General features: G+C 51.1%; 2 protein-coding genes across 10 annotated transcripts in view; one reads left to right on the top strand and one right to left on the bottom strand.

The window, feature by feature from the left end:
• Positions 1–25,182, top strand: part of Nd-13b (NADH dehydrogenase (ubiquinone) subunit ND-13B) — a 383,813-nt gene that overhangs the window by 298,313 nt on the left and 60,318 nt on the right. The window lies entirely within an intron of this gene.
• Shot (dystonin-like protein short stop) overlaps positions 1–25,182 on the bottom strand; it is a 200,005-nt gene that overhangs the window by 125,010 nt on the left and 49,813 nt on the right. The gene's annotated exons all lie outside the window — the stretch shown is intronic.

Here is a 25,182-nt window from a genome sequence, read left to right as displayed (position 1 = left end):
GGAGGTGAAAAGCGAAAACGCCAGTGTTCGATATTTCGGCGCACGTTAAAGATCCCCAAGTGGTCAAAATTAATCCGGAGCCCTCCACTACGGAGCGCCACATCGCCTGTGTAGCGTCGGCGCGTTAAACCCCACAATCAAACAATCTAATCACAAACAAAAAACGAACCCATGCGACGATTTTTCGCGCACTAAGTGAATGCATCTACGAACGATCTAAATGTATACCGATACGTGGACTATGAGATAAAGGCATAGTGTTGCACTTTTTTTCTCATGATCGATATGCGTGTATGTCTTATCTAGAACCGTTTTCGCGATTTTCAAGTAACCATTTTGACACAACGGAAACCCGCTTTTACGCACACGCGCTGTGTGTCCAGAGATCTTGTCAGAGCTTTTTGGTCGGCCAACCGGTCTATGGGGAAATGCATTAGTTTTTTGACAGGACGCGTAGAGAACAACAAGGCGACCACACATATTCGGTATCATGGCGGCTTTACGCGCCAGCTCACAAGGTCACCGATTTCGCCTAAGCTAAACAAATACAAGAACGACAAAAAAAAAGTTTAGTATTTTTTTGGCCTCGCCTCTATTCACCTATTTAATTAATTCCGTAGGGAACTACTAAGCATCCAAAGAAAACGGAAGACGGGGGAATGAAAGAGAAGACCGGAAGCGAGGTCGAGTGGTGACATTGAAAGAGAACCCAACTATAGGATGGACGCTGGCTGAATGAAAGCGTCCTGCAAGAGCGAACTCGTATTGAGCTCAGTCTCTACTCGGAAATACGATAACCTCGAATGCGGATTACCTCAAGGCATCTGTGAGCCACGGTAGACTGCAAGTGTTCCTGGTGCGGAAATAAATACCTGGTTGGTGTCACTGCTCCATCACACTGGTGCCAATTGCAGTGGTGCGCGCTTGCAACTATACAATAGCGTGAGTGCCCTAAGGATGCCGCTTTTACGGTGTGCTTTAGCTGCCTCAGATTCTTCACAGAAGAGCGACTCGTTCTGCGCAAGAAAACCAGGTGGGGAGAAAAATGGATTAAGGCACCAGGGGGGCCCTCTCATCATCGATTCGCCTCACACAACGGGGCTTCGGATTTTCCACCCCTGCCGAACGAAGGCTCGTGAAGGTCGTCACCCACAGCGGCGCGAACAGGAGTACCGCCAGAGGTCGGTCGTCCAGCCGCCACAATGCACCGACATGTCGTACAACGATTCGCGGGGCATAAACGAGGGGTCCGAGTACGGCCACAAGGTTGAGGACGCGATGCGTGTTCGCCGCGGCGCATTTCACTGCCGGCGGGATGGAGCAAAGGGAATGTGTCCGCGCACGTTGCATGTCCGCTACTCCTCTTGATAACGGGTGACTTGTGGCTTAGCATGTGCGCCGGAAAGAGCTGCTGCGTCAAACAGAGGCATAAAACCAGCACGCGCGCGGAGTCATAAAGAAAGAAAAAGAAGACCCCCGTAAACAGTTTCCGCTCAAGTTGGGGGAGAAGTCCACAGTGTTCTGCTGAGGTAGCAGATACAAGGGCCTGTTATATCCTTTCTTTGGGTGGGTGGGTGTGTGTTTGCGGGTGGGGGGAGGGGGAGGAAGATCGCGATTTACCAAAAAGGTTTCGCATTTAAACGGCAGAGCATTCCTAATGGCTAAAAAAGTAGCTCTGCTGGTCCAACAGTGATGCACGGGTTCCAGATTGCTTAGCCGTCCGCAGCTAGTGAAAGTGAAAACTTTCACTATATATCTGCGACTGCCCTACATAGGCGGTGGTCCCGGGTTCGAATCCTAGACCAGGACGAATTTTTCTTTCACTGCGAAGTTTCTGAGAAAGCTGTACAGCTTCCCTTTGTGGCCGTAAGGCTGCATCGAGGTGGATGTCAAATTTTCCTTCGCAGAAACTGACTCCACCTTGGGGATTTCGCATAAATCTGGTCGATGAATAGTAGACGACCACATAATCTCCATGGCTCACCGCACCCGCCGCGGTGGCTCAGCAGCTAGGGCGTTGTGCTGCTGAGCACAAGGACGCGGGTTCGATTGCCGGCCGCGGCGGCCGCTTTTCTAGTGGAGGCGAAAAACGAAAACGCCCGTGTGTGCGAGATTACGGCGTAGACTTAGGTCCCCAGGTGGTCAAAATTAATCCGGAGCCCTCCTCTACAGCGCGCCTCATAGCCCCGGTGTAGCTTCGGCGCGTTAAGCCTCATAATCCATCGAATCATTATCAATGGCTCACCGGTGCTCACAGCGACACCTTGGCTTCAGTTCGCGCCAAGTGGAAGTGAAAATCATCCACTTCCCGGTGGAAATGGAAAGCTAAACCGCGCACATTTCTGCCAGGTTGCATAGCGCGCGGCAAGAGCACCGAACTAGACGTACTCAATTCAGTTTCTTAGTCTAGTTAGTATGAATCAAACTGACGTATACTAAATGCCATTTTATCCCCTCCCCCCTTGAGCTGTCGATAAATTCGCTTCCTTGCGAGTAAGAATGTGCAGGCCCAATTCTCTCTGCCTGCAACAAAAGTTGGCGAAAGCAGTGTGCGCGCTTCTAGAGATGTTGCGAACATTTCAGGCCTTAATAGTATACTTTGTTATGGCGCGCCGCGTGACCCTTAAGGGAGTGTTTGTATTTGTTTTAAGTGCAAAACCCTTTAGGGGCTCGCCTTGTCGTCGTAGCTCGCTCGCTAGACCCAAGTAGAGCCCCACGGCATTCTGTTGTCGCGGCGTCCCCCGGAGACCTCGAAAGCCAAGCGGTTTAATAGTCGTAAGTGTTCGAAACTCATAATGAACTGCGTGCTGGCGCTTGTCATACATGTCCCCGTTGTTTATTAGCGAAAAAAAAAACTGCAGGTACATTTGAGGCAAAATATACGTAATTAACCGGCATCGCCCACGTTCATTTAGTTAGGAACACTCGTTGGGTTGGTTTTTACGATAGTAAGTGAAAAATCCCTACTCCACGTGCGTTGCAAGCAGAACGTGGAAACTATCTAGTGGAACCTTGCGTAACTGTTGCCGGTTGATTTCTTAAAATGGCGCCAGAAGCTATAGTGGCGCGGGCGACAGCAGGCGACGGCGGAGTGAATTGTTTTTCTGCAGTTGATGAAGTATTTAATTTCGCAAAAGTCAAGCATGTTTGAATTTTTATAAAGGAACACTGCAAATATCACTTCTGTATTGATTTGTTGTCTCATATTTGCGTAATGTCCTGTTCTTCTTCAACAATGTTGACAAGTATGAACATTACACCGGACCAAGACGGGTAGATTTAGCTGTGACTATATAAGACTACTGCGCAGGCATTGTTTTGCTTTGGCCGGATGGCTGAATCGAGTCACAGACAGACAGACGGACAGACAGACAGACAGACAGACAGACAGACCGACAGACAGACAGACAGACCAAAATTTCTGGGTTTAAGTAGCCCAAGAAAGACTATCGTCTTTAAAAAAGTGGCAGGGCAACGCCGGCACATGCTGGAGGAAAAGCCCGCATAAAAAGAACAGAACTCCTGCTGGCGCAGTTTCAGGCAGGGGGCGCGAAATTCGAAATGCGCTGGAGAAACCTCCGTTGAATTCATCAGGAGAGGAATGAGACAGGGCGGCGAACAGCGTGATGGGTGGTAAGAGTGAGCGGATAACGGCGCCACAGCCAGTTATGGCGAGTCACTGCTTTACACTTCCGACAGCTTTCACATTGAGTGGAACGGAATTTTTTAGCTGACAAGACGCTTCGCGTCACAATTGCCGCCACACGCCGTAACAGACAAGAGCAGCTATGTGTTGTTCCAGGCTCGGGTTGCGACCATAAAAATGAAGGACAGCGGCAGACGCCCTCGACGATGGCTCAGCACCGACCCCCTCCTAGCCTTCACTGGGGTCCCCCAGCGAACAAGACGACAACGAGGAAGAAGACGCAGAACCCATCACCGACTACGGCGAGGTCCTGCGATGGTACCGCGACCAGAGGCAAGCCTTTCCGCCCCCGCACAAGGAACTATCCAGGGCGGAGGCAGTCAGGTTTCGACAACTACAGACGGAAACCGTGCTGACACCGGCGCTGGCGCGCCACATGTGCCCGGACCTGTTCGAGGACGCTACGTGTAGTGTGTGCAAACGCGAGACAGCGACGCTATCTCATCTCATGTGGGGGTGTGAAAGTGAAGTGCGCGACGGGGGGGACAATGTGCAGTGCTCGAGAGACACGTACCCACCGGATGTGCGCGAGTGTGTGTGTTCGACGGACATCAACCACCAAAGAAGGGTCATCCAGCGGCTCGAAGCGGCCTTAGCCAAGCAAAGGCGAAAGAGCGACCCAAACACGACCGACCCCAGACAGGGGAGGAAGTGGACGGGGAGCTCAAGTAGCCCGAGCAAGGCGGGCACGAAGCCTCGAGGTCTACACCCGGACTTATAGAAATCTATAAGTTAGACTAGGGAGCGGCTACGAGCCCTGCGCGGTCGAGCCGGCGCCTAACACGCAGGATGTGTTTCAATAAAGTCTTTTCTCTCTCTCTCTCCTAGCCTTCATTGCCGTAATGTACAACGACCCGATTCGTCGGTCAATGCCACCACCGCTGCCAAGTGCTGTAAACGCTTAAAAGTAGTTCCAGCCACAAAAGCGGACGAATTCACCCCATTTTCGGCCCCTTCCGTCGCCAGCACCATCGTAATCGTCACAATCGCAGCAATCCATCACGTATACCGTTTCCTCGCGCGCCTGTGTCGGCAGTATCGGAAGCGGGCCCTTATAAATAAACGGACGACCAAGTGAATTGGTCGTCGCATTGTTCGCTTCAGTGCGACATATTTCACCACGCAGCGGAAGCCTACGGGCATCGTTTATTCTTGAAGCTCGGAAAGAGATAACGCCAGGCAACGTACTGGGCCGTGTATACCATAATGCAATGACGCCACAATGGTGCTCAATGTGGTTTGATGCTCCCGACGGCGCTGCCTCAATCACGGCGCGAGAGCGCCCAGGTATTTCTTTTCCTTTTTTGTGCCGGTGTTAAGCTCAATGTACGAGCGCCCCCTGTGCGGCCGGCCCGCTAGCAACCGCGCTTCCAGGGCAGACTACCGACTCGGCACGGTCGGCCGCCCAAACGAGGACATACAAGGCCCGTGTGTGCGCCGCGCCTGACGTCAGCGTGGTGGCGGACAAGACTGATTATGTCGACGCTGCTGCACAGTGCCCACCGCAGCAGTTGCGACACCACCTTTTTCTTCTTTTTTTCCCCGCTCAGCTCTCACAGCCTCACTTATTTTATATCGTTTCTTTCTTTACATTCTCCTCGTAATGCAAAGCACGCCCTTTTCTCAGAACACTTTATACGTATGGGCACGAATGCACCTCTGGCAGGAATACATCCGGGATTGCTCGCGTATATAACACATTTTTCCGCACATTCTTTAATGCAGTTTTAAGGCACCGTCCTTTTCGCTGAACTGTCAAATCTATCTGGGGCCTCCTCGAGATTATAAGGAAAGAGGGCAAGGGAAAAAAAGTAAATAGTGGAGCTGTAAAAGAGACACAGGAAGAGAAGCCCAACACTACACACGTGCTCTAAAACCCTACTACTGCATATGTAATAGAAACGGGGCGATAATTTTCAACCGTCGGCTCACCTCTAGCCTTGGCCACGAGCACAAGCCTTTCTAGCAGCCAATCACAAGGTACAGCGCCAGTTTCCAGCGAGGCAATCATTTCCGCTACGAAAAACGCAACTCATTCGCAATGGCGTTTTACAAGCTCGTTTGGTAGTTTGTCAGGGCCGATATTAAAAGCCATTCAATTACACCTTCGTTGAAGACGTGATCAAGGAGTTCTTTATCCTCTTTAGCTGAACCTGTCGCTCTTTCACATAAGCGTAAAAATGCGTGCAGTGATAGTCTCGAACTATCGATGACGGTGCGTCTACAGTATAAACCAGCGACCGATTTCCTTCGTGTAGCTAAATTGCTCGTATACAAAAGCACTTCACACCTGCTGCCGGGGCTAAATTTAGTTTTCGAATATACGATTGCGTTATTTTTATTTTGTCATGATGTTACACACCAGAAAAAAAAATATCCAGAGTTCCGCGTACGTGTGTCCTATCAAGAAATCTTCAACAGAACCCCCCCCCCCCCCCCTCCAAAAAAAAAATTGCGGATTAAATAAAAGTTTCAATACATAACATAAACCGCATGCCAATTTTATTGCAAATGACTTAGCTATACGGTGAATATGGGGGGAAAACACCATACTTGTAAACAGCGTATGCGGAAATAACAACTGGACAGCGTTAGTTATACGCTGAATTTGCGAGTAAAATGACTAATGCATGCGCGGCTGCTGCCAGGTGTTTCGAAGTGCCAAGAACCTTTTGCAAGCCGGTGCCGGAGTGAAGAGTGACCTCGCTATCTTGAAATCGGGAATGGAAGCGCCCGTGTTACGCAGCGTGCGTGTTCGGCATCTGAATTATCCGCCCTCGTCCAAATCCCCGGTCTCTCCCCTTTGCCTCAACCTCTATAATACAGCAGACATAATGATCTGGTGGTTCAGCAAGACCGTTTTTCGCTGCACGCAATTCGCAAACAATCAGAAAAGGGGAAAAACGATCAAAATTACACATCCTCCTTGCACATCTGCAAACTCCACACCCGCAAATGACATCTTCCGTATGTCATCCGCAGTGTGGGTCACCTTTAGCAAAAGCAATAACAAAAAACACGAAGGAAAGACAGACCGATAATGATACAAGCAACAACTGTGCAAAATGCCACACAATGTACCGCAAAGGAGAGCAATAACCTTACAGCAGAAAAGGAAAAAAGAAGACCACCATGATGTCGTCCATGACAGTTTTCGCGGGGGCATGGCCCTTAGGAGGTAATCCATTCGCGAATTACGTAAGCGTTTGTTTCCCACCTTCTGTACAGAAGTAGGGCGACTTTGGGGTGCCCTCTATTATATTCGGCTGTTAATTCAGACAAACCTCTGGCTCACAAGCATGAAAAACCGCCCTCACTGTCACTGTGGCATAGCGGCAGCGCTTTTTTTTTTTTTTTTTTCAGGTTCATGGTTCGTCGTAACCGTCGTAACTAACAATATACCAAACAAGGGCTCCAGAGGTCCTTGAAAGTCTTAAATCGGCGCCACCCTTGTGTGTTCGTAACGAAACTATAAAAATACACGATACTCGTTAAAAAGGAGCAAAGTTGTCCATTACTGCAAGAGAGAGAGAGAGAGAGAGAGAGAGAGAGAGAGAGAGAGAGAGAGAGAGAGAGAGAGAGAGAAAAGACATCCCATGAAAAAACACTTCAACGAAGCTCTCATTTTTTCGCGGTTGGGGGTACCCTTCAGACCAGAATGGCAACGCTTGCCCGGTCCCCGCTTCGTCCGTTGTTTTTAAAACTGCCTTACGTTTTCTGTGTGATTCGGGGATGTTTGCGCATAGCATCGTGTCTTTGCTTTCCCTGTCTTCCCGATGGAATGCCTTTTACTTGCAACACGGCTGCCCTTCGATCGCTCTAATTGATCAACTTTGTGGTTTTCTGTTCTCGCGTTTGGCACCGGCGTCCGTTCCGTTCGTTACGTTGTTACCGGGTTTACCGGGACCCGTCTGCGCCGGCGCGCACGGAAGGGCGAGGAGGCGCGGACATGGCGAAGGCATGCCCGCGGAACTAATCCCCCTACCGCGACGAATGCCCAAGTGCCCTAACCCCAACTGCTCCTTGTGTATTTACAATGGGGCACTCGTTAGACAATCGGTTCAACGGCGTTCGGAAGGCCAATTTGAAACGACCGTGTAGCAGAGGTATTAAACTCCTTTACAACAACGATGCTTGCAGTACCTCGAAGCTTTACAAAAAAGTGACACAGATACTACGCTGCACCACGTGACAAATGTTTTACGAGGCTCGATGGAGATAATTGCCAGTTCGAACTAACCCCGCCTGAACAGCTCTCTAAACGCCCTCATAACTGAAGCGGCCATGGTGTGACCATTACTTCCCAAAAATATTCGCAAGGGTTGTATTTAAGTGTTCTTAGAAGGACTAATTCGCAAGGCAGAGAATTATTCTTCCTCCCTCCTCTCCCCTCGCCCGCAGCAACTGCAGATCGTGTTTTGACTGCAACATCTCAAAGCACACAGCGAATACATAATCGTCTAATCTCTTCGCGGCAATGAGGGCATCGAAGGCTCTCTTGAAAACTCGCGAGACGCGTATCGGGCTGCGAGCACGCAAGCCGGCAATCAAGTGAAAGACCGCCTAGCCATGGTACACGCGCTGTCAGCTATAGAACCTTCGCTTGCATCCAATTCCGAATGTAAACATGCCTCTAATACTTTTGTTATATTCACTGTTTGCTCGGTAGCACAGTCGATATCAACGTTTTCGTGTCCCTAGAATTGCCAACGTCAACCATATTAGTTACACACACAAAAAGAACGAGACAAAGAACAAAAAGCGTGTTCCTTTTTTGTTTTATTCTCTGTCTGTTCCAGCGCTCTCACCAACACTCCACTGTTCACAAGAAAAGATAAAAAAATGCGAGTTTAAAGGTCCTCAGAATGATTAAAACGTGTTCGAGGGTTGGAGCGACTAGTTGTCTGTTGTACTTGCCAACCACAGGAGAAAAACAATGTATTGATGTTTCGGCCCCTCAAACGGGAGCCCTGTGCAATTAAAGCGAAGAAAGGAAAGCCAGGAGCTTAAATAGGCTGAAGCCCGCGACCTAAACATATTTTAAGCACGCGGCGAGGGGGGGGGGGGGGGGGGGGAGCAGATCCTCATTCGTGCGGTTCAGCGCGCCTTTTGTGGTCGGTATCATTAGACATTCAAGATACAATCTGGAGGTCAGGTCTTTCTCTAATGCGCTCGCCGAACAAGCGCAAGCCTCAAATCATGAGATAAACTGGGGCAAGGCCCGTGTCGTCGCTACAGAGGAGGACCTGACCTCCAGATTGTATCTTGAATCTCTAATGATACCGACGACAAAATCTCCGCGGTCAACCGTACAGAGCGGAATCTGCTCCCGCATACGCAATATGTTCAAGTCACGTGCTCCAGCCTGGTCAAACGCTAAGCTTTTCTTTCTTCGCTTTGATTGCGAACAGGTCTCCCGTTCGGGGGCCCAAACGTCAAAACATTTTTTTTTCTTGTGGTAGGCGCTTTCGCTTTTTTTATTATTATTCAATGATTCTTCCCGACCAGACGGGAATCCGTCGAAGCCTAGATTACAGCTTGTCAAAGTACGCGCGTATCCTGCTTAGACACACTCCGGTGGTCTATAGGCTTCAAACTTGAAGCTGTTCTCTGAAGTGCGCATGGCGGGGCCCACATTACCGTCCCGAGCCAGCGTCGCACCTCGAACGGCTCGGGATAAATACGCGCCCCGTGGATACGCTGATCTCGACTAGTTCTTGCGCAAGCCGATGCGTCGGGGGGCCCCTATATGCCCCACAGCGTCGGCAGAGGGTGCACACAAAGTATCAAGTATCTTTGCTACACGGTTCTCAGTGCCTCAAAACCAGCGCGCGGCCCATGAATACATCCGCGTTAAAACGAGGGAGAAAGAATCCAGTTTGAGAAGGAAAACGGAATAACAATCTGTCTGCATTTTATAGAAAAACTGTTTGTGGCTAAGTTTCCGTGAATTTTTCGTGTCCTGCAACAAACGTGGGTGTGCAAAAGCTCCGCTCCCGAATTTGATGCAAACGCGAGAATCGTTCCATAGAGAGAGGCATCGTGTTCGTTCTTGCTAGCGTGCTTGTTTGCTTTTATTTGGCCCCACACTTGCTAGTTGCAGTTCTCCATTTTGAATTTCCCTCCTCTTTTGTCGTCTTAATCTGGAGGCCGCGTATACTCCGAACGTCCCGACGCTGCAGGCATCGAAAATTTTGACCTGTGCGGGACGTGTGATGACTCCCCTGTTAAAAGTGCCGCGCCACGATTTTCCGCCCCGAACGGATACGTCTACCCCCCGATTCTAGCGTCACTAAATAAAAGCGCAGCTTATTTAGTGACGCTACCCGATTCCACAATGTCTACCGAGGCTGGATGGCGTCGAGGAACGGATAATGGCAGCACGACTTCCGTCAGGAGTTCGTACACCTCTGTTCAAAATTCTGTGTCACCTCAGCAACGCTGGTCACCACCCTCACACGGTGATTTTTTTATTCCCCTCCTCCTCCTCCGCACAGCTGCCAAAAACAGTCGGAATTCTGTGCACGCGTCAACGACCGTCGGCAGAAGGTAAAAAGCAGCACCGGCATGCGCCGCACTGCCCTCATCCGGCCGCTTCGACGCTGCATGCGAGAAATTTAAGCTTGGGACAAGGTCGAGATGCAGGACGCGGCGGCTGCAACGAACACGCGCGCAGCGCAAGCATGCACTGAGGCGGCGTCTTTACGCAACTTTCCAGTCGGTGTGAACGCACTGTTGCGAGTTCCAACAGCAGCATGAGCAATTTCAAGTTGGTGCCAATAGGGAGAGCTAACGATAAAAAAAGTATCGCACCTCCACGCTTGCACTGCTGCACGGTGCTTGCTTATTCGATAGAGGCGTCGCCCATGATCAAGTTTAGGGTATTTATCGAGGCCGCACATTCCTGAATTCCAGCGAAGCGCTGTTAGGCTTTCTTCTTTTTAATCTATCAACAAGAAACAGAAAGAAGTAGGGCACTTGGAATCGCAGAACGTTTATAACGCCGTGAGTGCTGTAGCCAATGAAAGCTTTAAAATGCGAAGTCTTATTACAAGATAGGCAGGATATTCCAAAATGAGAGCCGCCCACAAAACACGTTTCATTTCGTCTCGTCAGCCTCAAGGGCACGATTCCAGCCCACAAAACTTAATTGCGCTTGTTTCACTTTCTTTGTTGCTGCGGCTGTAACAAACAGTGTACCCCTACGGCCTTAGACTTCACGTGAAAGCCCGTTGGGGAGGGGAACAGGGGCAGACAAAACAGCGCGGGCAACCAGACGCCGCCCCATGCATATCGTCGGGCCATGCCGACACTGAGCTCGGCGGCGTATACGGGCGAATGCAGACCGAGTGCCCTTTGCACGCACAGCCTCTTTTCACACGCGCGGACTTCCGGGATGCGTGGCACTATTGTGGTTGGCGATCAACGACTCGTGTGCCAGCACTTTGAAGCGTTGGGCTTGCTTTACAGCCACTGCTACAGCGTGCTGCGTTTCCAGCGAGGCTGTGCTGCCACACATCACACGCGCACACGTTCAGACATACGTACCCCATCACTCCCCGTCCCCCTTTCCTCCTTGCGCTAAGTCATGCCAATCAGAAACCGCCCGGAACGGTGGTAAGCGCCAGAGAACGCGTAACCACCCTTAAATGCACTGCCTGTCCCCGTTCTCTCCTTTACGCAAAGCGCATTCGCGGCGCCTTCACACTACCCCGTATAGCCCTCCTCTCTCATTCAGCCATTCTCGCTTTGAGTCATCTCATCATTTCGAATTTGGCGCCAAGGCCAGCGGGGGGATACTCAAACAGCTGCGCTTCCAATTATTACTATAGTAATAAAATTTACTTGGGGGTAGACGACGTATTCTCTCCTGGAAAAAAAAAATGAGGTGAAAATTCTGTTCCAACAATAAGATATACACTTGAGGACCTTCTTATGCAGCCGAATTCGGCCCTGTGATATGAAGTTTCGTTCGCTGAAATCGCACAACACCCTGTAGTTCCTATTACAATAAAGCGTACGCTGAAACCATCTTTTAAAGCACTGGGAGAAAAATTACCATTGTCTTACACCCGGTCATTGGGACAAGAGCTCCTCGTTATTAAGGCCATACAAATTGATGAGCCGATCTACATCTAATGTCTACATATTGTCGCGTAGTCAAGGACGACGCAGGTTTCTCTACGGAACAAAACTTTATTGGAGCGAAATTGTGCTCCGCTAAGAACTCGCAGTGGCGACCAAGCAGTCAACAATGTGACGTGCGCGGGCGAGTGTCGGCGAATCGAATACCGCGGCGGCTGCCCTGGCAGTGTTTACCTTTCGGCGTGATTGTTTCTCGAAACGTCGAATTACACAAGAGAACACTGGAGATCGAAGATTATTCTAGGCTAGTGACGTCAGGGCAAAACACACTCTTTATCAATATAAGATATCCCGTGCGGCATTCAAAAGAGAAAAAAGGATAGTTGCACTTTGCTTGAAACACCGAAAACAAAGCCGGGCGCCGCCGGATGGTAATAAAAACAGAAGTATACAAACAGAATGCATGGTTCGCGGCAATATAACCGATATGCTCGGGCACACTGATTCCACGAGGGCACGGGTGAAAATCCCGATTGCCAAAGTTCGGGCGAGTTGGCAGCGCGCAACAAGCATACACCACGAAATCGCGCACTTAGGCCACTTGCTGCTTGCTGAGCAAGTTGGTTCGTGATTCAAGGAAAAAGCGCCCGAACATAACGCCCTGCGGTGTCACTTCGTCTCCGGCGGCTAGCGCCGTTTCTTTTACTGGCGCATCAGCGCGCTTAGCAACTAGTGATGCCCCATCGCATTGCTTCCACGCTGACCTATTTACAGTTTCATCCAGCCACGCTGAGTCACGGCGCCCGTACACACTGCTGCGCGACTCACTCTGCCTCCGCTCCTATATAGCGCTGCCATCTTAAGTAATCCGGGACATTTTCCAAGAGGACAACGATCTACGACTCGAGCCTCTAACGAAACACCCAGGTACATTCGCACAATGCCATCACGAGCGCTGCACCTTCCTCCCATCTCTTTACTTTATGACAACTTCGGAACTGAAGCAGCTATTCCAAACCATACTATCACGCCTTGTTCCCTACCCTCTAGCCAGCAACCTGCATGTTCTGTGATAACCCCCTTACCCTGTTCCACATGGCATGGCAGTGCTCCCGAAACCCGCGCCTCACCCACATCCCAGCCCCTGTTCCCAGCAGTGGGCGGCCCGGCTGACTAGTTCTGAACCCTCTCGCCACTAGAACCTGACGTAAACCACCGAATTCAGACCCGGGTTAATTCCCTATACCTATAGGGAGGCCCCCACAATGCCGGTGTCCTTAGCATCAGGCTGACTTGGCTATCTTCATTAAACGCTACTTCAACCTGTTCCATTAAAGTCATGGCCTTCATTTCCGCATTCCACCGTATTTGTCATTGCGCACGCATATTCCCATTTCGTAATGCTCGCAGCACAAAAACATACGTCTATTTTTCCTTGAGAAACGGTCGACGCAGGTGCTTCCAATCTGGCGCATTAAGGCGTCTTTTCTCCTACTGCGGAGTTTGGCGATATACTTAAATGAAAATTTGCGTCCTCTAAACCATCGCACGTCCATAACGTCCGAGCCGTGGGGTGTACATGGGTGGGCGAGCGCACGTGCGCGTCTGCATGTTCCAGCGTGCGCCCCCCTGACGTTCGCTCCTTCCTCGCACATGACTAAGACACCATTAGAGCTAATTGTGCATTCATCTAAACCGACCTACCCTGTCTGGCTGCGGCCAACGCGGCCGGAATATTAAGCCAGCGGGTCCGAGTCGTTCCTCGTTCTGTTCCGGCATTTAGCACACGTACCCTAATTGGCGCAGCAGGCACGCGCTTTCTGCTGCCATTTATTTCCCACGCTCAGCAATTGGGCGGGCCCGTCTCGCACGAGAACCTTGATAAGAAAAAAAAAAAAATCTCGAAATTGTCACCGCGTGTCGCCGCGGGGTGAAAAGCTGTGAGTTTAGCGGCAACGACTTCCCTCTCTTCTGCCCACCTATAGGGCGACTAAAGAATACGCACAATGCGTTCCTGAGCTGACACCTGAGCTGATACAGAGGCCACCGCCCATGCGGGAGGTGAAGCAACAATGCGACGCTGCGCGAGAACTGTCAAGAGTGGTAGGAGATCAGGCAGCACGGATACGGCAGCGGTGAATCAAAGGACGTGTCTTGGTTCCTTGAGCAGTGCTCTCAGCAGAGGCCTGCAGCCCACAACGGGCAGGGAACGTTTAAAGCGAAGCTTTATTGTCCTCACCGATGCCATTGTACGCCCTGCAGAAAAGCCATCTTTCTCTGACGATGATGGTGAACGATCGCGGGTGAAGTGAAAGGAAAAAACGCTTCCCCTGGCCGGCATCGAACCTCGGTACCTCGCGTTATGACGCCGACGTCTATCCGACTGCTCCATCTCGACACGGTCGAAGCGAACGCCAAGCAGCAGGTAACGGTTTGCGCTGTAAAGCCCAAACCCAAACGTTAGGACTACGGAGTGCACACCCGAGAGTCGCTGTGGGTGTTCTAGAAAAGTGGTGTCTACCTCCAGCGTAGCACATACCCGCCGTGTGGGATTGACAAACCAAAGAATCCATCACGAGAACGCTTCGCGTTCAACCATCGTCGTCGTTAGACGGAGGGGTGCATGATTTTTATAGGAGCGCGCTGCTACACGGGCGCATGTTTTCAGAGTACTAGAACCCCGCATTTACTGCGGGCGACTTCCCATTTCGTTGGACAAATGAGTTTTGATGTCCCCAGTTAAATATACACGTGTATTTCCCGCAGTTCTTGTGGAGTGCTGAAATTGGCAGACTTTTGACGCTCAGAATGTTTCTCATACCAGAAGGAGTTGGAACTCCATATCAAAGATAGTATCAAAGAACTCCATATCAAAGAACTCCATATCAAAGAACTCCATATCAAAGATAGTATTTTCTATTTTTGCGCTAGTGTCTGCTCTCCTAATTTCGTTTCTTTAGCAAGTGTGCGCTTTGGTTACCCCGTGCCAACCCGGCGTTCTGCTCGCTTGACTTGGCGTAACACCGTGTTTCTCTCATGTAACTTATCAGATAACCGAATGCACTCCATGCATCTTAGCCTCCATGCTCTTAGCTGTGCACGCACCTGCAGTTTTTCTTTTCTCACCCCCAGGGGAGAGGAGGGTGAACTGAGAGGGAGGGGGAACCAGTGAAACCTCGTGAAACAACGGAACTTAAATATGTGTGCCAAATATGCTCCGCTTTATGCAGCTATCGCCTGAAAAGATTTCTGGTCGCTGGGGAGCCTTGTTAATATCACACAACTCAGGGATACCCGCGGCATTTAAAGCTACGGGTTCGTTTAACCGGTATAAGCATAACGAGAGCCCGCCGCTTAATAACCTATATAGCCCTACATAAGCGAAACTCGCAGCTGCGGTGCGATCGGTCGACGCGGTCGTCGTTCGCCGCTACCCAGAGGCCGTACATCAGTCCCGTGAATCGTGAAACCAGCGGAGCATGCAATCTCGAGTTCCAGGAACAAATTTGTTTCACGAACTGCAGCTCGTGAAGAGCGCTTTCGCGGATCCACACGGACAGAAGCAGCCGCCCGAAACGAGCTGCGTCAAAAAAAGCCGCCAGAAAATATGGGGCAGTACTGCGCCCTCTAAGTACGCGGCTATTCAAACACCAAAGCGAGCTAGCTCTGTTGACAGGAGTAGCGGCACATAAGTACAAACACACTCCCATCGAAAGCGGGGGAGGATAGCTGGGAAACGACGGTGGAGGGGAGAGAGAGAGAGAGAGAGAGAGAGAGAGAGAGAGAGAGAGAGAGAGAGAGAGAGAGAGAGAGAGAGAGAGAGAGAGAGAGAGAGAGAGAGAGAGAGAGAGAGAGAGAGAGAGAGAGAGAGAGAGAGAGAGACAAAAATATTAAGAAATGTTCCCGCATATCCATGACCGTGTCTTGAGATGTCGAGCCAGCTGACACTTGCCCGATGGCGAAACGCGCGGCACTGCTTGCTTTGATGAACGTTTGAGATCACACCAGTGGTTCTCAACGAACAGCAGAGGTCAACTGCGGCGGTGAAGCAAACTCTTCACGTCGCTCTATCGTCCACGCGCCCAAGCAGCGCAGGTATTGGCACTGCAATCAGCAGGAAGCTACGCAGAAACGCAAGTCATACACAAACACAACCTGACAGGCTTTTCGGGTGTCTCTCTCCCGGCAGGAGCTCTTCGCCGCAAAGCGACTACGCCTCCAAGTGAGCCAAGCGAAAACATGCGCGCAAACGGGTGCACCATAGCGAGATCCGATATCAAAGCAGCCCGACAAGCGCTGATTTGCGCGAACAGGAGGAAAAGAATGCGACGATAATATTGTGCTGTCGGGGTGACGGACAGGCCGCTGCTAATGAGAGGTGAGGTACAATAGGGTTTACACTGCGCGCGGATTGTCGCGGCTCGAGTGCACGCGCGTGTGACACGGCGACAGGCGAGTAGTTGCGTATACGACGCAGCTCCCTGGCCGCGCAGGATTTGCCGTTCCCATTGCGAGATTACTGCTCCGAAAGGGGTGGCGGCGCCCGACTGCCCCCAAGTCCGCGCAAAGCTCATCGTTGTGCCGACAACGTCGCCGCTGTCCCTGTAGTGGAGACGGAAGTCCACGAGATGCATTATCTTGCCGAGTGTCACGGAAACGAGGGCGTACCTGCGATCATGCACGAGCTGCGCTGCACCTGCAGCAGTTCCTTCCACGTCTTCTCATCGCAAGTAGATGCCCCAACGGGCGGCAATGATAGCACCCGATCTACAGTTGCACGCGCCTTCACGTTCACGCTGCGCCTTTTGTACCGAACAAAAGCTCCAGTGAAAATAAAAAATAATGGATTCCTATCCGTTGGTGGATCATCGGGAATCGTTAGCAAAGCCGTTCTCCCCAGCCATGCGTTAGCGTCGCATTCCTCTGTCACGCGAACTTCAGGGCACGCTTTGTTCCGGCTACTGAAGCCCGAGATTCGGCGTTTCCCTCACTCCGTTTACGAGCCACGTAATCGCACCGTGCCAATAGTACTTCGCGTTCGTTCTGTCTCAGCAGTTACTTTTGCTCTCTCGGCGGCGACGTTGGCTGCCCGCGGGTCGCTCCTCTCGCAGTTCAGCAGGCCCGGCCTTCCGTCGCCGTCGTTCTCACTCCGTCCTCTTTCGCCGCCTGCTCGGCCTTACACTCGCTTCACACTCCATTTTACACGACGCGTCAAAGCTACAAGCGGCGACACGATGCGCGGCTGATTGGCTGTCGCTCTCTCCGCTGCACTGACCAAGCTCTTCTCCCCTTTCCCTCTCCTTTTCATGTCCATGGAACGACGCCGGTCACTTTCTGCCGACACGGCCCTTCTCTTGATAACGTCACAATTAAGTACTTGGACGGTATTTTTTTAAATGCACCTAACAGCTATCGATATTTCTGCATTTACAATTATGATCTACTTGCGAAAATTATTCGTCACTTTTACTCATCGATCGACTGATCGATAGATATCCTGCACAGCCCAGGCAGGGGAAATCAGCGCTAAACAGATAAGGCTGCGACAGCGATACTCATACCCACCCCTCCCAACCCCAGAAGCATGGGAGCTGAAGCTCCGAAGCCTCGGTTCAGGTTCTTGTCACTTCCCGAGGCCTTCAAGTCGCAAATCTTTCTGTGGGAACAACCACCACCCTAGAGAACATGCCTTCTGTTTGAAATAACGCTTATTTCCTCCTCCTCCTCCAGAAGAGCAAGCAGTAGGATGTAATGACCCCTTGGGCTCTGACGAAGGACGTGCGTTTATAAATATCGGGAGTGGTAGATTCGACTCCCTTAAGTACGCCTGAAATCTCACTTTCGACGTCAGACCGTTGGAAACTAAGACGACGTTACCGTCGGGAACGTCCCATAGCGATGGCTTGGAGCTCGCGCGGTCGTGCCCTGATAGCCCTGGTATTAGCGCACTGACTCTCAAGATGAATTGCAGCACTAACTGGCACCTGCATTTTGTATGTATTGCCAGCGTGGAAACTTCAAGCGAAGTGTCCCCCAAAATACGCGCCGGTTTAAAATTTGAATAACCTGTCAGGGCAGATGCACAACAGCCTCGTAGCCTGCACAATTAGTGCTACAACGAAGTACTCATTCCAAAACAATTTACGTCGCAGATAACGCTTACCACACGCGACGTGAGCCAAAAAAAGGCGTTCCCCGCAAACGACACAAAGGGTTAGTGAGCGTTCCACGAGCACAGACAAAACACGCCACGCCGTGGCATGTGTAAGAACGGAAACCCGTTATCGAACACTGCTTCTGAAGACCGGATAGCACTCCTGACAGCGCTGTCTGCGATAACATTGTGTTCTCACCCTTGGCTGACGAAGATAAATAACGCAGGCCTTTGACTCACCGAATACTTCGACGTGCCAAATGTGTCAAATTGTAGGACAAACGCCGCCCCGAAAAGATAAGGAAGAAAGAGCAACCGACAAGGACCCCGTATAGACCTTTTCAACTTCTTCGACCTAGAAGCTGCCATTTTATCAGTGGGCTGTGCTAGCGGCCCTATAATTGGCGCAGTTGACAGGAATATGTAACTGCGCATGCGCAGCACAGCCCAGGACATGTCCTCATCTTATGAAAGATTAACGCATGAAAAGGTTTATAAATAGTATCGCGGGGAACTACGGCTAAATGAACGTTCGGTGGATGCCTGCCGTCCCAGAAGCAAAATGCGATTAGGACTGCATCAACCCGCTTTAAATACGAAGACACAGCGCGCGCAGCAGCCCCCCCCCCCCCTTCTCCTCCCCCCCCCCCCCCCATGTTAATAGTAAAAACAAAACAATGGAGAGGTCGAAAGGGGTAGGGGTGAGCAAGGAAGGAGGTTCGGTGTCAGGAATCGAACCCGCGACCTCGCGGCTTATCAGTATAATGGCCGCCCTACCCTATCATCGCGACGGTAACCACACAAATAAATCAGTGGCTAAAGCGTTCCAAAACGAATCATGCTATACCACTCAGAAAGACTACAACAATAGCGCATGTAGCCTTATCATATTGCCGTCAACCATAACTCCTCCGCGCATTGCTGATACCGTGCACAGCACAAACGGCATCATCTTCAACTGGCATAGTGCGTCCGTAGTCATAAAAGCAGTCTTCTTGTTTTCAGGTCCATTTAATAAAATTCCTTTGCATGGCATTGTCCAGGGATTTATACACACCCCCCTAACACCCCCCCAACACCCCCCCAGAAGGACTTCGACACCCCCGTAAAAAGATTCCACAACCACAAGCACCCCGCCTAGGGATTTATACAACACCCCCCCGAACATCCCACCGACCCCCCCCCCCCCCTCCCCACCCAAAAAAAATCGAAATTCTGCATAAACCCCTGGCATTGTCAATTTGTGGTGGCGGGCCCACACTTTTCGTGTGCGATTTTGTTCAGTACCTTAGTGTGCCGCAATTTTACTTCACAAGCCCAAGTGGGGCTGCCCAGGGCCTTTCCGGTGGTTCAATGACGTCGTGACAAAGGACGTCTTCAACCCGTGACGGGATAGCTTTGCGCTGGTGTGAGGACAGGTGACTGTCCAGTATACGCCGTCCTCCATCTTCGGTGGTAATTAGATGCTGCTTTGTTAGGGGCGTCTTCGAGTGGAACTTCGAATTCTGACGAAAAGCACTCCCAGTAGCGGCGTATAAAAGCCCCCACTTTTTGCCATTTTCTTTGTGACAGCGCCAGGTTCACGTGGACGATACACACCATAGTGCAAAGGACGTCGGGCTCGGGTTGAAAGACGGCGAACCTTTTTCCAGTACCGATCCTCCTAGCGGCCGCCACGCCGAACTAAAATTGGCAGCAATGCACGCCCACAAAACGTCGAGCTTTCGTAGAACTCGTCCACAAAAAATATCCTGGTACTGTAGCCCCTTCCGCACCAACCGGTCACCCGTGCCTTTCACGTGAATGTCACCGTAGCAGGCGTCGTTCCCGTGACTAATTCGCAGTGGTTGAAGCGCCCCTTTTTCTTTACTTTTTTTCATTTTTGTTACTCCCCCACTGGCTTGTATGTGCTTCCAGTGTCAGCCTCAAATGTATTTGCCCCTTTCCCTAGAAAGCCCTTTTTGTGTGCACTTACGAACCCACTTCGAGCTGTTGGAAGAGAAAAAATAAAAACGCGCAGCTCTGGACAGCATAGCCCCTCCCCAAACAGAAAGCTGGGGGGGCGCCCTTTTGTTTATTTTGCCGGAGGCTACTGCCAAGAATGGCGGACCAGCAGCCCGCGCATGCGCAGATCGCTACTGGAAAAAGGTCCATTAAGTCACTGACTTCCTCAGTTTTTTTTTTTTTTTTTTCGAAGAATAAATGGACGATCTGCTTGCGACACGGGGTAAGGGAACCATACCGAACAAAGAGAGCACAATCAAAGCGATTCACAAAGCAAGATTCCAGGCAAAATCTCGGTACGCTTCCGGCGCGAACAAATTGAAATGCAACACTGCTTCCGCATTTTCCACATTACTGTCGCGAAGCCCCCGTTCCGTCTGCTTTTTTCTATTTTTTAGCATCCCTCTTCAGCCACCGAGGCCCAGCTTTTCTAAGAAACGCATGCGGAGTGTGTGTTGGCCCGTCGGCCGACCCGGGAGACGCGGCTCTCGAGGGGGACCATCGTCGCATCTTGTGTTACCGCGCGCACTGGCGTCTCCGACCCCCCGTTGCGCGCCTACGCGGGCCGCTATGTTCTCCGACCCCCGGTCTCGTTCAAACGGCCACCTGTCTTTTCTCCTTTTCGAGTTTGTATACCTTTACTTTATTCTCACCAGTAATTCTTTTGCCAGAAACGGGCGCCTTCGAGTTTGAACTTTGTGTCTTCTGTGTGTGATTTTTTCCTTTTCACTTTGGCGGGGACATATCTGATTGGAGCTAAGAAGCGTCTTCCTGATTGGCTGCGGGTGTGCCTTAGACTTGTTCCCAGGCGTCCGCACACGCTAGGATGCGCTTTTTCCCCCAATACGTCCCCCACCGGACCGCGCGAAGCGAATATAACGCGGCGCCTCCGGCTATTGAGGGCGGAGGGCGTCCTGCACCAGGGCTCACGTCAGAAACTCTGCCGCTCGTCGTCGTGCCCTCCCGCCGAGAGACCGCGATCCCGTCAGCCATGTCCCGCTAAGTACTCTTAATCTTTTCACTGTCTTTCTCATCTATGTAATAAGTGTAATTGTTTCAAGTTTGTATGTGCGAAATGTCATCAATGCTACCCGTAAATTAAACAAGTTAACTTTAAAACCTCTTCAACGTTTCGACTTCTTCACTGCAATCATCATGCTACAGTAGCGGCAGGTGTTGACCCAAATACGCCGTTACATTACGCTCGCCCTGCAAGCGATCCGGCTACAAGATCGTGCTTCACGTACCCGCTAGCCTCAACGGCGACATTTTCGCACGCACGCGGATGAAGAGGCGCAGTTGAGGAAATCCCCAGGTAAGCCTCTATTGCTGCTTCACATCGCTCGTGTTCTGTCGGTAATCGCAACAGATGGCCTTTTTCTGCTGCTCCTATCGCAATCTTGAACGAACTGTTTGGCATTGTGCCCAGCTGCTCAATGTTACTTACACTCGCGCCAACTGCGACGATGAGAAAGTCAGGGTGCACAGTCATAGTTCGGAGGCCACTCTACCGACGGTAGGTAAGGCGACGCCTGGGGCAGCTACGCGAAACCCACCCCTCACTCATTTCCGTTTCAGCACTGTCTGCTAATAGAAACACACAGGCAGTGTTATTCAGATCGTCAATTGGCCCTTGCGACACTACAGGTGTACGATACTCGGCGGGTGCATTCGTCGCTGAGCGGGCCCCGTATGGAGGGTATAAGTGCTTTTCCACCGCTCACGGGGCTACGAGACGAGAGGCGCGCCTTTGCGACGGCTCATTGAGCCTCAGTCACTTCCCACCGGGCCTCGTCATTAATACCCGCTTATTACACCCCTCTGCCGGAGGGATAACGAGGCGCGTTGCCAGACGAGGAAAGTTGCGAAACGCGAAGCGCACAAAGGCCGGACGTTTCGCAGACCGGGCCCGGCAGTGAAGCTGCTTGCACCTTCCGTGTCCTATTTATTTCATTCTATTACACCCGTTGCCTACGACCGGCAGCCTCCGCCCCTTTCCTGGGCAACTTCAGCCGAGCACTTCGGAACGGCGTCGATAGGCGCCAAATGCGTCGAGAAGACTTTTGCACGGCTCCACGTCCGGCCCTCCGTTCTGCACAGGGACTAGGATTGATGATTCGATCGATGATGAGATTTAACGCCTGAGCTATGAGGCGTACCATAGTGAAGGGCTCCGGATTAATTTTCCCCCCCTGGGGTACTTAAACGTGCGCCAAAATCTCCAACACACGGGGGGCGCTTTTGCTTTTCGCCTACATCAGAAAAGCGGCCGTCGGGAATAGAACCTGCGTCCGAGCTTCTGGACGAGCTCCATCTGATTGCGCCGCTTTTCAACACCTGCAACCCGAACGTCGATATATTAACGAGGCAGGCTAAGCAGGGAATAGTTTTCTAAGGAAGCAATAAGGTTGACAGCTGTCACCGTATTGCAACATGCCCGGTAATTCCCTTCTTATTTCATCTGACACACCCGATTTAAACCAGTAAAATTGAGCAAAAGTTTTTTTTCGAGGGAGCACACTCGCATGCAAACGCACAGATATACCGTGCCTCTCCTTCTCACGCACATGATCACGGCCAACGGATGCGCTTATGGGCTGGGCGTTAATCCGTCGATCAATCTTTGTGTCGGGTGAGCGGTGGCTAAGACGTTGCGCTGCCATGCACGAGGTCGCGAGGTCGATTTTCCAACGCTGTATCTCTCACGTACTAAGCGCTGAATTTTTGCAATCGTTCACTCACACGCACGCACACGCTCATCAAGTGCTGTGCTGAAACGCTAGGGCCTGTGCGCCGCTTTAAAGCGTCAAACCCCGAAATTGAACCTTCACCATTTGAACCTCCAGCTCACTTTCAATTATGCGCAAATAAATCTCACAAAATCACGTAACCAACAAACAACGTAAGAACTACTCATCCCGGTAGCAGTGCTTCGAAATTGTCGAAGAACCGCCACACAAAAATGTCCCACTAAATAAAACCGGCTCCCCGCAGTCGGCACTCGATGCAAGGTGCCATCATCGTTCGGGCGTGTGCATATCGGAGAGCCGGGTCGGCGAAACCCTCCGCGCGATTCGGCAAACGCATTCATCTCGGCGCGCTGATGCTGGCCCCGCCCACTCCGCCGCTTGCCGAGTTCGTTAAAAGCCGCGCCGGATCAATTCAACAGGGAGCGGACTCGCGAGTGTGAGTTGTGAGGGCACGCACGACCTCGGCTTCTGACACGCGCGGGAGACGCGGCACCGCACACAGACTGCGCTTGATGCGGACACCTTGTCGAGCACCACAGCACAGTCCCGGCAAAGATTTACAGCAACAAGTTCCGCCACTTACCGTACCTTCGCGATTCTAAGCACCCCCCGATTCTAAGCACCCTCCGCTACTTTCGGAAAAAAAAAATGGAGAAAAAGTTTGCATGCGAATCTATAGCACCCCCTTTTCTAAGCAACCATCGAAAGGTGCATTTCACACGCGTGGAAAGGGCCCGTTGTGGAAAAGTATTTTGTGAAGTATTCAATTACAAACCACTTCGAGGAAACGGAAGACGACCTGCTGTGGGATACTGAGAGCGGCCGCTCACGCGATGTGACACGCTCGAGTAGTAGTGGGAGTGACAAGTACCAGACGTAAGCAGTCGGTTTTCTGCCTGCACGTAGTTTTGTTTCGGATATGAGCCAATTAAAACCTTATTTCTTGTGCTCGTCTCGTCGAGATACAGCCGCAAAAAATGAAAAGGGGGGGGGGGGTATTTATTGATAATTGGAGTGGGAAGATCCACCAACAGACGTAAATTGTCTCGCCTAGGGGAGGACACCGCGACACCTGCTGCTGTAGAGAGGGAGGGATAGGAAGGAAACAGTACATAGGAATAGGGGGATAGGAGAGAGGGTTGACATTAACATATATACAACACACAGGGCAAGTTAATTTACGTTTTTCGAATCTAAGCAGTCCCCCTAACTTTGCGCATCGCGATCACTGACAAAAAGGGGTGCTTAGAATCGAGTAAATACGGTATATCCGTCCGCCTGCAAGAACCCGCGGGCTGATTTGTCTGTCTGCATTTTGCGTCGCATTTTTGGCACTGAATGCACCTCATGGGGACCGTACAGCTACGAGGACAGCGCAGTGACCTCGGGGTCAAATGCATGTCAATGAATGAATGAATTATTGTAACCAAGGAAAGGAAAGACCACCAGCAGGCGTAGTTTGTCTCACCTTAGAACAATATAAAAATATATACAGGTCCAACAGGACATATATGTGCAATATATACAAGGTAAACACTAAAACACGAAGACAAAAAAAAAAGCGCGCGCACGTACGCACGCACGCACGCACGCACACGTACGCACACGCACACGCACACACACACACAGTTTAGTTTATGTGGGGAGAAAGCGGAGAGCCTGGAGTCCAGGTAGGACACCAGGACCTCATGGGCTCCTTCCCGCTCTCTGGCACTGCCTGGCGGCCACAGAAATCCTTCGAAGGGCCTATAGAGGCCGTTTTTTTTTTTCGTTTGTTTTTTCACTGACCGAAACGCTTTGCGCCGAAACGTAAGTGCGCAATGGGCGTGAGCGAAGGCATGGTGATTACAATATACAGGTTACGTTCCTTCTTTTAACGAAAATTACACGAATACCTCTAGGTTGAGGCACACCTGAGAAACCGGGGAGCACACTGCAGCTTCGTATACTCTCGCTGTGAGCAGCTACCCCGACAGGCGCGCGATCGTGGCTCGCCGGCAGCAATATTTCGCAATAACGCGAAATTTCGCTAGGCTCACTACGCTGCAGAAACGCCCGTAGTCGCAGCAGCGTATACACTTGAGCGAGACCTGAAGGACGTCGGTCGCTGTTGAAGACGGTGCTTCCTTAGAGGGTGAATTCTGATGTGAGGCTAGGACAGAAGAACCAGCCACAACACACAAGCTCACTTCAAATGCCAGTGACTACTCTTTCGCGCGATTGGGGCGATGGGAGCTTTTCGCTCCCATCGGGTTATCCTCGGCGGAATCCTTCCTCAACTGACTTTTGATACTAATTTTACAATTGTAAAATTTTGCATTCCCGTGGGCAATAATAATAATGCGCGATGATACTCGCCCTCGCAATAAAGTCGATACACTTGATAAAGCGGCAGCTGCGAAGGTCCCCAAGACAGACGCCACTCCTTTTGGAGCAGTCCGAAGACGTCTTCCCTTGTTCTCCAGACGCCCTTGCGTGACGTC

Source organism: Haemaphysalis longicornis, unplaced genomic scaffold, assembly GCF_048455015.1.
Source record: "Haemaphysalis longicornis isolate Haplotype H1 unplaced genomic scaffold, Haemaphysalis longicornis Haplotype H1 scaffold_10, whole genome shotgun sequence".
Classification (NCBI taxonomy): Eukaryota; Metazoa; Arthropoda; class Arachnida; order Ixodida; family Ixodidae; genus Haemaphysalis; species Haemaphysalis longicornis.
Note: the sequence above shows the minus strand (reverse complement) of the source record. Positions and strands in the feature narration are given on the sequence as shown.